Source organism: Lagenorhynchus albirostris, chromosome 8 (genome assembly GCF_949774975.1).
Source record: "Lagenorhynchus albirostris chromosome 8, mLagAlb1.1, whole genome shotgun sequence".
Classification (NCBI taxonomy): domain Eukaryota; kingdom Metazoa; phylum Chordata; class Mammalia; order Artiodactyla; family Delphinidae; genus Lagenorhynchus; species Lagenorhynchus albirostris.
Window position 1 is genome coordinate 11,855,797 of NC_083102.1, and position 18,717 is coordinate 11,874,513.

Here is an 18,717-nt window from a genome sequence, read left to right on the forward strand (position 1 = left end):
TTACCCTGTCCCACATCCTTCTACGTTCTTCATTTATTCACGACACCTTTATTAAAGTACTAGCTGCAGATGGGCTGGTCAAAACTGGTACTTAAGGAGCATTCAGAAATCCTGGAAAATTGTGAAAGAGGTCTATGAGCCAACAAGCACAATAAACAGAACAATGAAACTCATTAGGAGAAACAGGCTTTAATGAATTGGCTGAATGAGTGATATAAAGACAGACAAAGGCGACTGAACTAGTCCCCACTGGGCAAGGGGCTTGTTTACTCTCAATATCTGAGTCAATTAATAAGCCTAATGCTGTTGAGGGATTCTGCGTTTGGACATCCAAATAATAAGTCCACTCACATTGGTGAGTTTATCTGTTTCTTCTCTTTGCTCTGAAACTCAGTGGTAGAGAATTGCCTTCATTTCCAAATCAGTTCTCCCCAAGACCTTGAAAGACTTTTGTGGAGAAACCTGGCTTTATATGCAATATTATATAACTCATGATCCTAGATATAGTAATAATTTGATTGTCAGAAAGCTATGGGTATATTGGAAACTTTTTAAAAAAGCGTATGATTAAATTATGTTAAAAATAGAAGTATCAATCAAACCAAAACATAGAAGTAACTTTATAAAACCCAGAAGTTCTAATAGAAATTTGCAATTCATCATATATTGACATTATAGCAAAAAATATCTCTATTCCTTTCTATTGTCTGACATAGCTCATTTTTTATACCACCCATTAGGTGCCTATAATGTGAAATTAAGTTTTTGTTGTCTGAGGCTTATGTAATTAGTTTTTCTTCGTTAATATTTGAGAGGGATCTGGTCTTCAAAGAAAGCTCCCTTGTACCCTGGAGGCAAAGAGGTTTAAATTTGTGATGACAATTTGCCCTGTATCATAATCTCCTATGTGTTATCAAACTAAATTTTAACAGCAGGTGGATAGCACAGAATGCATTGTTAAGTGATGCTGCCATCTGCAGCTATTAGAAAACAAAGTAATAAGATCCTTCTTAAAGTTGGACATAAATCCTTTCTAAAATTTGTTCAGTGCCTGGCACACATTAGGTGCTTAGAAGTGTTTTAGAATAAGTGAATAAAAAATCATAGTATTTAAATTTGCTCTGTGCTGAAGGGCAGGACCTAACAAAGTCTGTAGCTCACAGAAGTCATTATGTTGGGACACAACCATCTACAATGTAAATTTGGAGCCAAAGAGAGTGGCATGGACATACCTACACTACCAAACAGTAAAATAGCTAGTGGGAAGCAGCCGCATAGCACAGGGAGATCAGCTCAGTGCTTTGTGACCACCTAGAGGGGTGGGATAGGGAGGGTGGGAGGGAGGGAGATGCAAGAGGGAAGAGATATGGGGACATATGTATATGTATAACTGATTCACTTTGTTATAAAGCAGAAACTGACACACCATTGTAAAGCAATTATACTCCAATAAAGATGTAAAAAAAAAGATCCTGAGTAGAAAACTCCAGGTGATTTGAGATGGCTTTTTAACTGGTTCTGGTTTTCTTTTGTTTTGTTTTTCTGTTTTTGCCTCCTTCTTGGGTTTTTCTCTCTCCAACATCTGTCACTCCCCAAGGATGTGCAATTTTCTTCTTTTTTATTTCCCTTTAGAATGGCTAATGCAAGCTAAGCTTTATAAGTAATTTCAGTGATAAGAATTCTAGTAAAAAGCAAAAAAGCAACTTGCTGAGCCCCCAGATCTCTTATTCCAAGACATGAGTTATAGCTCCAGATGCACAAGCTCACAGGGTCCCTGGCATGTCCCTGAACTGTCTCCAGGCTCCGTGGCCTCTAGGGGCAGTCTTCCCAAAAGCTGGAGTGTGGTCTCCAAACATTTTGGCCTACAAAAGTGTCAAATGCCCAATTTTTTTTTTTTTCTGTTTAGAAACTTCTAGAGTAAACCTACAGGACTGGTTTGTTTGAAAGACAAACCTAGTTTGCAACTGATTTGTACACCAGTGGTGACTGATAACCCGAATGCTCATTGGATGTGAGTGATCTTCAAAGTTTACCCAACAGAGTCTCACACTTTTGCATTACTTTAACCGAACGATAATAAAAAGACATTCAGAGGTATTAGTGCACAGCGAGAAAGAGAAAGGCTCTTCTCTCCTGATAGGATGTTTAATCAGTTAGAGATTGATGTCAGCTGTATGTAAGGGCCAAATCGAGGAATTCAGGGATGCTGTGGCAGCCCCAGGTCAACAAGACTTAGGTTTCTGCCCCTCCACCTCTAGCGTGAAGCCTTGTTCTCAGGTTGTCGGCCCATCAGCCAGGGCTCCAATTATAAGGTCTATTAGTTTCAGTCAAGAAATAGAAGATGGGCACAGGATACAGGGCATAGTTTCAGCAGAGTTAAGACTCTTTGAAGATCCTTCCTGGGGACTTTACCCAGTGACTTCTCCTTGTATGTTATTGGCCAGAGAATACACGTGCACCAAATAAAATTAAAGATCTGTTAGTGAGAGAGGAGAAGGGAAAGAATGTTAGACAAGCAACCAGCAGCCTCCGCCGCAAATGAGCTGAGATGATCACAATTACCTACTTTTCCTGCAATCTATGAAGACGGAGGCTTTTCATAAGACATCCTTGCAGCCCAGCCCTCCAGGCCATCATCTTTAATACGTATTTTTAAAGTTCAAAGATGATTCCTAGGAAGTTAATGGAGTGAATGGAATGCTAGGCGCCTCCTTTTACTAGAATAACTATGACACCATCTCAATAGAAAAATCCTCTGCAGTTACTCATATAAACCAGAAGAGTTGAAAACATTCCAGATTTTAATAAGAGTTTGGGCAATATCCACGTGCGGGACAGGGTTGACAAGTGTGCCACACCACTCTGCCCCTTCCCTCTGTCTATGCTGTGTCTTCTCCCTTTGGATCCAGACAGGGTGCGATGATCTACAACATGGAGCAGATGATCCCATGGTCCGCTCTCCCAGTCACATGCAGTCTTGTCCTCTAGCTCTGATCCCAGACCGTGTTCTCTGAAAACATCCACATTCCCCCCCGCCCCCGCACCAAAAAATAGGAAGGGTGACCTGCATTGCTGCACGCTCTGCCACTAGCTCTAGATGTGGCTGGAGCATTTCCTCGTTCTCAGGCTGCTGGATGTTCCCTTGTCTTAGACAATAGTTCTCCCTCTCCGTTCATATGGGATTCTGGAGTCTATCCCATCAGACCTTTAATCACCAGTAACAAAAGGAGCAAGTCGGTATTAATAATTAGTAAACGACAACAAAACTTGAGATCTTTTAAAAATCTGACGCCAAGTGAAAAAGGAGTAATGATGTAAGAGTTTAAAGAAAAGGTTTTCACTTTATATTCTTAGTGAGTTAAAAGCAGATACGGAAACTATTTTTAAAGGTTGGGATGAAAAGAGAGTGTGAAAAAAAAAAAGAAAAGCACAATAGCCAAAATAAAATCTCAGTCATGCAGAAAGAAAAAAATTAACTTAAGACTCCAGGAAAAACAAACCAGTGAAATATAACATGAACCTGGGAAGACATTCCATGTGAGACGTAAATAGATTATTTTTTAAATAACAGAGAAGATAAAACATCTGAAAAATACAAAAGGGGAATTCTAACCTTAAAATGACAGTAATATCAGAATGAGAAGACAGATTAAAAACACAAGAGAGGGCTTCCCTGGTGGCGCAGTGGTTGAGAGTCCGCCTGCCGATGCAGGGGACACGGGTTCGTGCCCCGGTCCGGGAGGATCCCACATGCCGCGGAGCGGCTGGGCCCGTGAGCCATGGCCGCTGAGCCTGCGCGTCCAGAGCCTGTGCTCCGCAACGGGAGAGGCCACAGCAGTGAGAGGCCCGCGTACTGCAAAAAAAAAAAAAAAAAAACACAAGAGAAGAAAAATAAAAAATTAACGAAATTTATTTCAGTATCTGGCACAGGCTAAGTACTTTTTTTTTTAATAAATTAATTAATTTTATTTTTGGCTGCGTTGGGTCTTCGTTGCTGTGCGCGGGCTTTTCTCTGGTTGTGGCGAGCAGGGGCTACTCTTCATTGCAGTGTGCGGGCTTCTCATTGCGGTGTCTTCACTTGTTGTGGAGCATGGGCTCTAGGTGTGCGGGCTTCAGTATTTATAGCACGTGGGCTCATTTATTGTGTCTCTCAGGCTCTAGAGCACAGGCTCAGTAGTTGTGGCACACGGGTTTAGCTGCTCCGCAGCATGTGGGATTTTCCTGGACCAGGGCTCGAACACGTGTCCCCTGCACTGGCAGGCAGATTCTTAACCACTGCACTGCCAGGGACGTCCACATGCTAAGTACTTAATGAATATTTATTACATGGTTGAATTAACTTTAAAAAAAACTCATGAAACTGACAATTTAGCAAAACTGATAGGCAGAAATCAATACCAAGATATATTCTGGTAAAAGTTTTCCAGTGAGTACCTTATAAATTTATACACACACACACACAGTTCATTTTTAACAAGAGTCAAAGTCAAGATGTGTTCATATTTCTTTTCTGGGGCATTGATTAATGAGAAGGTCCATAGCTGTAGAATAATACCTTCAGAGTGCTCAGAAGAAAAGGATAAAACACTATTGATCAGCTTCTAAAAAGCCATTCCCAACTCTTCTCGTTAGCTACCTGAAATGTTGAGGCTGAGAAGCTTAAATAATTGCCCTCCTAGTCTTTCTTACAGTTAGGAGCGGATACCCAAACCTAATTCTGCTTCATGAAAAGGAAATAGAATTCTGCTTGGGGCACTTCTGAGAAAGCTTTTGGATTTCTGATAAAAGGGCACAGATTTGGCTGATGTGGCCCTTTCTTGTCTGTCTTGCTTTGAAATCATCCCTTGGACATTGTACTGGTTTCCTACCAAATGCCACAAAAAACTTAGCAGCCAAAAACAACACAAAGGTATTATTTTACAGTTCTGGAGGTCAGAAGTCTGAAATAGGTCTAGCTGGGCTAAAAAAAAAAGAAAAAAAAAATCAAGATGTAAGCAGGTCTGTGTTCCCTCTGGAGGCACTGTTTCCTTGACGTCTCTAGTGCAACGTCCAGAGGCCACTGCATTCCTTAACTCATGAATTTCTCTATCTTTAAAGCCAGCAATGTTGGGCTGAGTTCTTCTCACTGACTCTCTTCTCTCTCCCTTTCCTACTTATAATCACTTGTGTGATTATATTGGATCCACCCAGATAATCCAGAATAATTCTCTCCATCTCCAGGTTAGGTAATTAGCAACCTTAATTCTATATGCAATCTTAATTCCCCACTGCCATGTGCACTCATATAATAGATTTCAAGGATTAGGATGTGGATATCTTTGGGGACCATTATTCTGGTACCACAGACACGGTGGCTGGAGCTGCAGCAGCCATACTGGCAGCTGAGACAAAGCCAGCAACCACATATACTGCTTGTTATATGGAAAAAAAAAACCCAAAACCTATAATTGTGATTTTTGTTACCTGCAGCTTCATACTTCTCTATTGAATATAGACTTAAATACTATATTCCCAGCTCAGGACCTATTCTTTTCAAGAGGCAAGATAAGGTCATTCTCAGATCTGCAAATTCTTGGAACATTTACTACTGAAGTCTGTTTTCCAGCAAGACACACTGCAAAAGTACTCTGAACAATTAAGAGATGAATAAGCAACTTCATTCTTCATTATGAAAGCTGTGATTGAGAAAAAGTGGTTATAATCACTGAAACTAAAGTTGTAGGATAAATAAAATACAAAACAAAATACAAACCTGCAAACCACTAAGCAATAAGAAGAGGAACATTAAGTAATTGAGAGTATTAGGGGAACAAAAGTAAAATATTCGATGTAAATATAAAAGAAAGTTTCTTTGAAAGGAGATTTTAAACTCCAGATTAGTATAATCCAAAGTATGAAAGGGAAATAGCAAAGATGGGAATGTCATCAGGGTTAACTTCCTTGACATCATCAAAGGAAGTCCATCGTTACTGTTGGCATAATTAGGTAAAAAGACTTCTAAATAGATAATCATGTAAGATTATCTTTAAAGTAGGGTGTTAACCTTACAAACCATAGATAAAAGATAAAAGATAAAAGTAAATGGATATAGTTCATTCATGCAAAGGCAAAATATACAAAAGATAACAAGGAAGCATTAAAACGTGGAAAACATAATTAAAGTGACAGATGTCAAACCAAGTACACTGTCCTAATAGGCATAATATTCTAGAACGATTTCCATGGTAAGTCAGTGGAATAAGTATGCTGTGAGATTTCTTCAGGTAGCAAGTAACAAAAAGTCTCTTTCACATTTTGTAATATACTTAAATAATGAATTGTTGTCTTTTGCATTTCTGGAAATATTTCTATAAATGAGATGGTATTAGGGGGGCACTTGACCCTTTAATTTCTCAAATAAAAATGGAACCATCAGTAACAGTACAAAATAATACTGTTAAAATTAAAGATATAGTTTTGAAATATTTAAACCATGGAGTTTAAATACACTCTGTCTCTCTGTCTCTCTCTCTGTGTCTCTCTCTCTCTCTCTCACACACACACACACACACACACACACACACACACACACACACACACACACACACACCCAGGGAAGGAGAACATTGCTATCCTTCCCACTGCCCACCTCTACTCTTCTTCTACCCCTCTCTTTCCCTGCACCTTCACAGCCCAAGGAGAGATGCGAAAAGATGCTAATTTGTTTGCAAAATTGATTAGGCTCTTACAAGCAGTAATTTCAAAAGCTTCATCTGAGTCTTTGTGTAGGTAAAGCAGCAATCATGAAAAAGGGTAAAGTTTAGAACTGAGCTCACTTTTTATTTATTATAAACCCAGCAGGATGCAGTGTGAAAGGGGGAGATGATTAAAAAAAATCATGGGATAGTCACATTCAAATTCAACAAAAATATAGGCTTAAAGACTTTAACCACTTTAAATGAAAACATGAAATTGTTTATTTCCATGTTGGAAAATAGAGTACATTTCTTAACTGGATTATGTTTATTCATCTCATTCAAAATAGATTAATGAAGTAGAGACATTTGACAGATAATGCAGAATGTTAAATAAAACTAGTGGAAATTACAGAAATTTCCCATGTTAACGCTCATAAAATCCCTACAACAACACTAACTTCCCCTTTCTTCCCTCCAACAAATTTTTTAATTGCCTAGAAGGAGCTTTTCTAACACTGCTGTTCATAATAATGTGATTACTAATTTTATTATGGGCAAGGTGGGCTTTACTAATTGTTAGATAATTAGGTTTTTTTCTTCTTATAATTTTGTCCTATACTTTTTATGAGAATTAATGTTTTGTCTTCTGAGTTGTGCTTTTCTGAATCACCACTACCTGTTGGATACTAGAAGAAAAAAAAAAGTGGCATATTTATTTATCACTTTGGTTACAAGATGAAGAAGGAGAGTAGATTTAGTGCTACCCTGTATTATCCTGCTGGAGACTCCCCCAGAGTAAAGTAAATAACTCAAAGTATCCCCCCGAAGAGATGTTAGAAAACCAGATTACTTTAATGCAGTATGTGTAAGAGGAATAGAAAAATGAGATATCAATGCTACATTCCTTGAAAAGAAAGGCAATACTTACTGTTGCTCAAACTAATCGTTCTACTTAGAGGGATTTTTCTCTCTTTTGTCATCTAGGTAACTCCTATTTATTCTTAAAGATCTCAGCTGAAAGCCCAGAAATAAACCCTCACATATATGGTCAATTGATTTTTGAGGAGTGCGCTAAGATCCTTGAAAGAGGAAAGGACAATCTGTTCAACAAATGGCACTGGGAAAACTGGCCAAAGACTGAAGTTGGACCCTGACCTTACATTATATATGAAAATTAAAATGAATCAAAGAACTAAACTTAAGAGCTAAAACTATAAAACTCTTAGAAGAAAACATTGGGGAAAATCTTTGTGACTTTGGATTTGGTAACGATTTCATGGACGTGACACCAAAAGCCAGGCTCACACACACAAAGATAAATTGGACTTCATCAAAATTAAGAACTTTTGTATGTCAAGGGATAATATCAAGAAACCAAAATGATAATGTAAAGAATGGAAGAAAATATTTGCAGATTAAATATCTGGTATGCGTTTAATATCCAGAATATGGAAAGGACTCCTAAGACTCAACAACAAAAAAACCCCAACAGCCCAATTCAAAAATGGGCAAAGGACTTGAATAGACATTTATCCAAAGAATATATACAAATGTCCAATAAGCACGTGAAAAGATACTCAACATCATTCATCATTAGGGAAATGCAAATCAGAATCACGAGATACCACTTAATATTTACTAAGATGGCTATAATTTAAAAAATGGAAAATAAGCGTTGGTGAGGATGTGGAGAAATTGAACCTCTTGTGTACCTGCTGGTGGGAATGTAAAATGATGCAGCAGCAGCTATGGAAAACAGTTTGGCGGTTTTCTAAAAAGTTACACGTAGAACTACCACACGACCCAGCAATCTCACTCCTATGTATATACACAAAAGGATCGAGGGCTTCCCTGGTGGCGCAGTGGTTGAGAGTCCGCCTGCCGACGCAGGGGACACGGGTTCGTGCCCCGGTCCGGGAGGATCCCACATGTCGCGGAGCGGCTGGGTCCGTGAGCCGTGGCCGCTGAGCCTGCGCGTCCGGAGCCTGTGCTCCGCAATGGGAGAGGCCACAACAGTGAGAGGCCCGCGTACCGCAAAAAAAAAAAAAAAAAAAAAAAAAAGGATTGAAAGCAGGAACTAGAACAGATGTTCGTAGCAGCATTATTCACAATAGCCAAAAGGTAGGAACAATCCAAGTGAACAGATGAACAGATAAACAAAAGGTAGTATATGCATATGATGAAATATTATTCACCCAGAAAAGGGAATGACACTGTGACATATGCTACCAGGATGGACCTTGAAAATACTATGCTTAGGGAAATAAGCCAGATATAGAAGGACAAATATTGTACAATTCCAGTTTTATGAGGTAGCTAGAGGCGGCAAATCCACAGAGACAGAAAACAGAATAAAGGCTGGCAGGGGCTGGGAGGGAGGGAGGAAGAATTATTGCTTAATAGGTACAGATTTTTGTTGGGGAAGATGAAAAATTTTGGATATAGATAGTGCCGATGGTTACACAGCATGGTGAATGTATTTAATGCCACTGAATTGTGGTTAAAATGATAAATGTGAAGTTATGTATATTTTATAACAATAAAAGAATCTCAGCTCACAGATGGCTGTTTCAGGGAAAACTGAAATCCTATTATACTCACAGAAGACTATGCTTTTTCTTTCATCACTTTTATCCTACTTTGTAAATATGTATTTATTTGTGTAGTTTTTGAGGAATGTCTTTCTCTTCTCCAGGACTGTGTGATCCATAATGATTTCCATGTCAGGTTTGCTCACTTATCTCCCAGCAGTGTCTAGCCCATTGAACTAATTTGGTATAAAAGTTTTTATTGAATTAATTTTTCCAGTATTAAGGAAGGAAATTAAAATACAATCTTGAGTACCACATGCATCGCAATTACCTAAACCTTTCCTAGCCATGACATTTATAAAGCTGACTAATTTTAATAGGTCATTTAAAAATATAATTTAGCAAATGTGGCATCACTATGCCACACACAAATGCAGAGAAAGAAGTCTAATTATTCTATTGTTACATCACATAATTATCCATGATCAAATTGTTGTCGAAGGGATAATTATTCCTAATGGTCTCCAAGAGCCATCATTTTCTTTAACCGGAATTTGGTAGGGATTAAGTGATTCGGAAGGGACACAGCAGCACATTCTGATTTTAGGTGATTCATCTGAAGACTGATAATCATGGTAAGCAAACAAAGTTTCCTCTGAGAATCTACATGTCTTGTAACAGGCTTCAAATAAATTAACAGAGTGAGAAATATGATGGACTTATATGCCTAATAATTGGCAATAAATTTTCTTGCAATTATTAATAGTTCAAGGGATGAACAACAAAAAAGTGAGGTTTGCTCCTGTTTTTACTTTTCTTTTCTCATTTGACTAGAAAGTTTAAGATTTTAGAATAGCTTCTTTGGTGAATGATTTAGATTCTGAATACCTGGCAGAATATTGACAACATTTATTCTGTAAGCGTATTTAAAAACCAATTCTCCTAGTCAAAAGCGTTTTCTTCTTTTAGTAGTAATGATAGCGGTGGTGAGGCTGGTAGATTCAGCGCTACTTACAATGGGAAATTTCTCTAGTTCACGTTAACTATATTGAAGTTATTTTACTATGTGCCTATTCCTTCCTAATCTGCTTTGTTATTAATAAGCGTATTCTCCAGTCGTGTAGCTTAGTCTATCTTTCCAAATAGAAACAAGTTCATGTCTTTGTAAATAAATGATTAAGACTGTTTTTGTTGGGACTCTGATAAGTTTGTGTATGCTTCTGATGTGTCTTTCTCTGTGATCTAGGGTTTTTCCATCTGTTAAATGCCATTGAATAGTTTCCAAAAAAGGCTGCTAAGAAATTGGTTGGCAGACAACAACATTCAAGCAGTAGAAGTTAGTATAACATGACAGAGAATGTTTGGGGTTTTTTTCCTCTTAGCAGCTGGTTTGAAAATCCTCCTTAGGGAAAGCTGTTCTGTTGTGCTGTGTTTGGAGGAAACGTATTGCTAAGCTCTCTGGGGTAAGAGCAATTGCAACACGCATGCTCAAATACAGCAGGTTGCTCCCAAGCTGCCCCCTATATCCAGGGCTTAAATCAGGTGGGCTGTCACTGCTGTCACTTTTTTTTCTTTTTGGCTATTATCTGCACATGTAAATTTGAGTATAGAGGCATGGGCAGGGCTGAATTGCTTTACATAATAAAGGGGTGAGTGTTTAGGGGTTTGTATTTAATTATTTTTAAAATAGCAATTAGATGTCAATTTCAGGATACGAAAGGAAAAAAGAGAGCTGTAAAAGGAAATCACGCTTTCTTCTCAATAAAATGTACTGGTCAAAGATGCAGCTGTCAGCAACACTACTTCCTGTCTCTGGCTTCATCACGGAGGGTGGGGTGGGTCATGACAACAGGGGTGTTGGTGGTGGCCTCACAGCTGGATCTCCGCAGGCTCCTATCCTACCAAAAGGAGGGTATATCATGGTCATAAATGTTACTCTACCTCGGGCAGGACACTTATGTTTGTTTCCCAGGAGTCTTATGGGAAAATCCATTAAGGATTTAAAAAAATTTTTTTTGGGCTGCGCCACGGGCATGTAGGATCTTAGTTCCCTGACCAGGGATTGAACCAGTGCCCCCTGCATTGGAAGCGCGGAGTCTTAACCACTGGACCACCAGGGAAGTCCCAACGATTATTTTTGTCTTATTTAAAATGTTAAAGGATAACTTTCTTTCTAATCTACTAATGAAGCAAAATTGTAAGCAAACCAGATCCCTGAAGAAACTATTGGCGGATGAGGGCGTGTATCTTTAATAAAAGGATGCAAAGAACCTGAGTTACTGTTCTTTAGATCACGGTCATAGGCTGTTAGTACCTGTGTTCCTTTTTGTAAAATGTAAAAATCACCATAGAGCTTTGCCTGGCGGGCCAGTTGAAGATTTTCACGTGCACTCTGAGATAGAAGGAGAAGGATCTGGGGAAATAAAATAGACACGGTAACGCCGAAGGGAGAGAATTCAGCGGGGAGGAGTCGGGTGATGAGTTCCGCCTCAACATCTGCAACTAGATGTAACCTGTGTCACCTCCTGGTCAAGAAGCTTAATAGGCAGATGTACTTCATCTATGATCTCTTTTCTTTTTACTGACTTGATATAAATGAGTAGAAGGATCTTGGAAATCACACTTTTTAAAAGGCAGATGAGAAAAATAACAACTCCATGGTCTCTGAAATATTCCTTCGAGAGGTGATGGCCATCAACCAGGAATACCCATTTAGGACTTTAATGGGTATTAGAGTTTGCTTGTTACAGCCATGAAGGTTACCCTGGTATCCTCTGGTGGTTTATGAAATCAGAGATCGTTCATGTGGATGCAACAGTCCAAGGATCAGAGAAGGCAGCTATCTGATTTTTAGCAGACTGAACAGTGGTTTGAGTGGGACATACTTGAAAACTAACATGTGAGCCACTGTTCCAGGGTTCTTCCCATTATGTGTATGTCGCAGGGAAGGCAGGAAAAGAAAGCATTGAATAACCCAAAACATGGCTGCCTCGGTCCTTGCTTCCATCGCTGGTCATGAAGTCTAAATGAACAGTCATTGCACCCTTCTTATATGCACCCCATCCTGCACCAGATTCCACTTTCCCTTTACCCTCCACCAGCATCTTAGCAAGACAGAGTTCTTTTTTGTTGGATGAATCACACCTTCATTCCCAGAGGATCTGAGCCTGTGGGGTCCTGGCTTCACTGGGATGCTGCAGTTTTCATTATCTAGGAGTACTGGACAGAGGAACACTACAAGGCATCCCAGGGGATGCTCTGGGTTCCAGGCATAGCCTTGCTCGACACCATTATGCAACAGCTCCCAGACTTCCCTTCGGTCATAGGGATCATTCACTCAAGTTAACATAGGGATAACTTTATGAATATATGTCAAAAACATGTACCCATTATTGCTAAACTTTTCCCCACATGCTTTTTATCTTTTTTATGTGTTTGATTTTTTTGGGGGGGGTCTAATTTTTGCAGCTTTTCTCCTGAAATTTTCATTTAAGTAATAGTTTTTTACTTCCAGTGACTCTCTCGTTGATTTTTTCATTTTATCCTTTTGTTAATCAGTCAATACAACATATCCTCAAACTTTTCTGAAAAGAGAAAAGAGACTTAGAATTCAGTTAAGGTCCCTGTCTTTGCCCTTGATGGAAGAAATGTTCACATATTAAGGTACGGGGAAGTCATTCTGGCTTACACATAATTTGGCTTGAACATCATGCTAACTAAAACAGCCTGTCTTATGGCCTGTCAAACATACATCGTACATCTGCTTTAACCATTAAAGGAAAGAGTGTCGCTCATCCAATTATACAGAGCGTTAAGTTGCAGTTCACTGCAGTCACCCACGACAGTGTGCCTTGAGGGGCATTCAGGCTGGGAAGAACAGAACGGAGTGTCTATTCTTTGGTACAGGCTCTGGCTCCTACAAAGTTAAGATGCATATCTAAGGAAGAATCTCAGTGACCTCTGATTCTTGCATCTTCCCATACAAAGCAAAACACTAAAATCATTAACTTGAGACCTTTGTGATCATCAGTAATCTTTCACAGAGATGTATGCTTGACTACGGGTATTTCCCAGCTGAAAGAATTCAAGTGTATACTGGCTCTTCTCCTACCTCTTTGGAATCGTCCCCTCAAAGCTCCTGAGAGGCTGTTTCCCAGACTATAGTCCTCAGTTTAGACTGAATAAAACTCTCTTTTATTCTTATTATAGATTGTTTATTTGTGTCAACAGCCTGAACTACCTCTGTTTCCTCTGGAGTCAATATTCCGTTTTATTTGGTCTTTTCCTTTATATTACTACATAAGGAAGAGTAATTAATAATACCTGTTATAACAATCCCCCAATTCTTAGTGCTTTAACCCTGCAGAAGTTGTGGGTTCTTTGTTTGTCTTGCTTAGTTTTCTCTTCACCTAAAGGCCAGTGCGTATCTTTCTGGCCAGGAGGCTCACCTGTACAGCTATTCTATGAGGGGTGACCCTGAGATCCAGGACATGGCTAACCAAAGCTTCTCACTGTTGCCACAACAGGTGAGGTGGAAGAGCACATGTGGGAGATCCTGCGTTTGGGGCCAAGCCTGGAAACGGCATATGTTTCTATTCACATTCCACTATTCAGAACTAGCTGTCTGGCTGCATCTAGATGCAAGGGGTGTGTGAAATGTAATTTTCCTGGACTCCCAAGAGGTTACTAAAATGGTTTGATAAATCTGTAGCATTGTCTTTGCCACAGCTGTTTTTCTTGAAAAACCAAATGTCTACTGATACTCACTGGTCCAATCATGTTCATGAAATAAACATAAATTGCCTATAACTGACTACATTTCCTCTGATAGTGTGGCCTCTCTCCTGCATGAGAAGACTGCACAGGCTCTGTGTGGGTGTGGTGTGTGGACTGCCAGGTTTTAAGGTAAGCGAGCTGGCAACCTCTTCTAGAAGCCATTGCCCCTCGTAGGTTGACAGTTTAATTCCTCTGAAAGGTATTTTTCCAGCTTCACGTTATAGACATTTTCCTTAAACACATTCATACGTGCAGAGGTCAGAAAGGAGGGGCTCTGACTCAGCAGCCATTGAACATGTAGTTCTTAAACCCATTGTCTTGCATTAAGTTCTTTCTCACGCTCTGACTACACGCCTGTGGGTGTAAGGAACTCTGTCCACAGCTGCCGTAGCCCTGCCTCAGCTGCTGCTTTCTCCTTGAGCGGTGCTGAGCCGTGTCTCTACTCACTCTCATTCATATATCAATTTGGCTGGAGCCATCTTTGATCTTTCAGAAACTCATAAAATCTTGCTTTGCTAGTATTTTCCTTCCAGTGTTCAGCAATCATACTAATTTCTTCACTTTTATGCTCTTTACCAAAACTTATATTTCAATAGTTTGTTGCCTTTTGGGGGGGGACCAAAGGGAGATAAATGATTTTCTTCAAACTATCATCTTGAACTAAAAGCTCTGTGTTTTTCACTTTGCAATAAATGATTTTTCCATGCCTATATAACTATTTTCTGTATCATTAAATAGTCTCCTAAAACAAGTTATGATATGTGAAAAATATTTCATTTTATAGAATACTTCTATACAGGGATACTTCCTGTGAATTGTATCCCTCCCCTTTGAAGTCCCAAACAATTTTCTCTGGTCGAATATTTAACTTATTTCAGTATTGTTTTTGACAATTATAAACAACCCTGCAATTGACATTCTTGTACCTGGGATGTTAAATGTCTGATGATTTTCTTAGATCAAATTCCTTGAAGTGGACTCACTGACCCAAAGATCTTTTGCTTTTTGATGACTTTATGTATGTATACCAAATTGCCCTACTGAAATATCATACTGTCTTATAAGCCCATCAGCAGTAGGTCTTATCATTAAAAAAAATATTTGCCAATTTATTTTTACCGCTAGCACTTACTAACTGGGTGCCTTCATTTCCTCAACTGTAAGATATGGTCTAGGTATTAGAGTCTTGTAAAGGTTAAACAGATACTTCATACATGCCTATCACAATCTAAATATGCAGTAAATTTTGTTTAAAAAATAATGAATTATTAAGAAAATAAAAGAATCAGCTGCCTGCCTCTCAAAATCATTATGAGGATTAAATGAGCTAATATACGTAAAAATACACAGAAGTCACTGAGGGGGAGTGGATAATGTGACCCCCAAATATGCCACTTTGCCACGTGGACTGTTTTGGGCTGATGACAATCAAGGCCTAACAGACTCAGGAAGAGGTGTTTTGGTTTGTTTGGTTGACACCTCCCTTAAATGCCTAAAAGAATTTAGATAGAGGGCCTCTACCAGGAAGAGAGCTAATACCAGAGACAACTTTTTATATCAGAAAGACTTAGCTGCAGGGCATGGCAAACATCTGCTCTTCCCGTCTTCCTGTGAATTGTATCCCTCCCCTTTGAAGTCCCCAAACCCCTACCCCCTTCACCTTTGCTCAGGATGGCATATAAACCTCAGTTGCCTTACTGTCTTAGAGCCTCTTATCTTTGGGGTTCCTGTATGTATGAAATTTATTTTTCTTTCTCCTGTGAATCTGTCTAATGCCAGTTTAATTGCTGGACCAGCCAAAGAACCGAGAATAGAAGAAGGGAAAAGATTTCCTCCCCTTCACGGTATACATGGAGTATTTAAATGGTAAGTATTATTGTTCTCTCTCCTTCTAATCCAGGCCTCTTGAATGCAAGGGTAATCTAAATCCCCAGGCCCTAGCTAGGACACAGGGAAAACAAGCACATCACGCGGAGAGCTTTGGGCAGGTGGTCTGATTGACCCATTACTGAAGATGATCAAAGAGACCAACAGAGGATTGGCCTTGGGGAATTTATTTCCCCTGGCCCAAGCATTCAGATTTCCTTTTAATTACAGACTTATTGGAACATCTGTGTGTGAGCAATTTATCCACAAGACTGTCATCATCTGCTCCCTGTACACCACCCCTGTGGCTAAGTGATGTTCTGCTCAGCCCCATTCCCACCGAGTCTTTATATGAATACAACCCAGGTACGGAGAGGACACATTTCTGGTTCCCTCAAGAGCTCTGGGGGTTCTGATAACAAGTTGGCAGGAAGGAAGGGACAGAGCTTTGAAAAAAATAAAGAAGAAAGACCTAGCTTAATAAACATTGTGGGTATTTAAAGGGATAACCATGAATATGGAAAGGTGAATATTACAATTATTAGAAAGTTAGGTCCAATATATACACTACCAAACGTAAGGTAGATAGCTAGTGGGAAGCAGCCGCATAGCACAGGGAGATCAGCTCAGTGCTTTGTGACCACCTAGAGGGGTGGAATAGGGAGGGGGGGAGGGAGGGAGATGCAAGAGGGAAGAGATATGGGAACATATGTATATGTATAACTGATTCACTTAGTTATAAAGCAGAAACTAACACACCATTGTAAAGCAATTATACTCCAATAAAGATGTAAAAATAAATAAATAAAATAAAATCACCCCCAGAAAAAAAAAGAAAGAAAGAAAGTTAGGTCCAGAAATTATAGGACAAAGAGAACTTGGGTTGAACAAGTGAAACGATTGTCCAGAGGTGCCTCTGCCTTGACTCTTTCTATAGATTTAGGATCTTTGGGATGAAATGCTGGCTACACAGAATATTTTATATTAGGAGCCTTGTTTTCTTCTCCCTCTGTTCTTTTCCCTCTGTTCTTCCTGTCCTGGAGTACACCCTCATCTGTTAAAAGCAGCCATTGTTTCACATCAACGTTCAGCTCTATAATACATTTGATTATGAATAATTGTCACTAGACCCACTCAAGCAGTCCTTGTGTCCTGCTTCGTGTCCTACATCTGTGCCCTGAAATCAACTCTGAGCACAGTCCATGTGTTGTCTTACGAAGTCAGTGAGCGAGGCAAGTGTCTAAAACAAGGATGTCCTGTCTGAGTCTATATCAATCAGGTTATGCATTCTTCTGCTGGTAAGAGATGTTAAATAATCATGGCTTTAAAAACACCCAGTCTTTAAAAATTTGCGTAAAAGGAGCACAGAGTGAGGCAGTCTAGAGCTGGTAAAAAGGCTTTGAGGTGATTTTGGGCAAGATAGAATTTTCTCTTTCACATAAAAGCATGAATGTAAGTAGTGCAGGGCGGTTGTAGAAGCTGCATGGTGATCTAGGACCCAGAAGGACTTTTGGCTTTGTACTTCCTAGAGTACTGATAACTCAAGATTGAGTGAAAGACATCCTGCTGAGGTACCAAGAAGCAGAATAGAGGAAGGGGGAAAGAATGGACACACTGATTTCCTTTCAGGACTTTTAGTGAAAGCCACACACAACACTGGACCTTACATAACATGGCTTCTCTCTTGGGTGTGCGTGTGTGTGTTTTCCATATGGTGACACAGCCTTCTACTGTAGAGCTTGCCTCAGCTACTTCACCAAGGACCTGAGGGATGGTTTGGAGGAGAACTGGAGGAGGGAGACCCTATCACTAATATCTTACTGATTGCTTTATTCATCCATTAGCAGGACCACACCTCACCTTAACTTCTTACTTTTCAAAATCCTTAGGGAAGGACGGAGCTTTACTTCTCCAAAGACCACACCCTAGCAATGCAGGAATGCCTAGGTTACTCTAAACGTTCACTTTGCTTCCATCAGGCATTGGGTCATATCAAATGTCCTATTTATGTCTTTATGGGTAGAGAGGTATTACAAGTAAATATACTTCCAATACAGACAGATATTTTAATGAGTAAGGCTTCACAGACATACTCAGATACTATGCCCATTGTTTTTTTTTACCACTGTGATCAAATGAAGTAATGACATCTTTAGGAGACTTCTAGCTTAAGGAAAAAAAAAAAGTGGAGGAAGGTTCTTTATCAAAGTGCATATCCCTAGGCCCTTTCTGAGCCCTGAGTAGATCTGCTACTGACTGCATCTTATGCCTCATTAAATCAGCTGGTAGTCCTCAGACAATGTTCCTAGAAATTTTGTTTTTTCTCCTTGGTGTAACCTTCACTGTATGTTTTTTCCTAAATTCCACATAAGCATATAGTGGATATCTTCTATCTAGATTTGTGTGTGTGTATATATATGTGTATATGTGTGTTTGCTTGTCTTGTTTTATTATAACCAGCTCTTCAAGCAATTTGTTTCTCTTGCTATGTTCTTAGAATCTTGTTTTATTTCTAGAATCATAGACTCTACAATCATTCAAAGAGTAGGCGTGTATGTACTTAATAACCTTTTTTTAATGAACTGCACTTGCAGAGATATAAGGTCATCTAATCCAATCTTTCATCCACTGGCTGTAGGAGGTCCTGAGGGTATCTCCTGACCATCTAGCCTAGCGGGGAGCATGTTATCTACAACAATGTCCGGCACAGAGTACGCACTCAATAACGTTTGTTACAATTATCATTATCTTTGTACGTGATTAAACTTACCTTGGAAATCTTTTCTTTCTCATATTCCTTGATCCCGTCACAACTTTTCCTGTGAGCATATCTGGCTTTGCTTAGAGGCCCTTGTTTCGCAGAATCA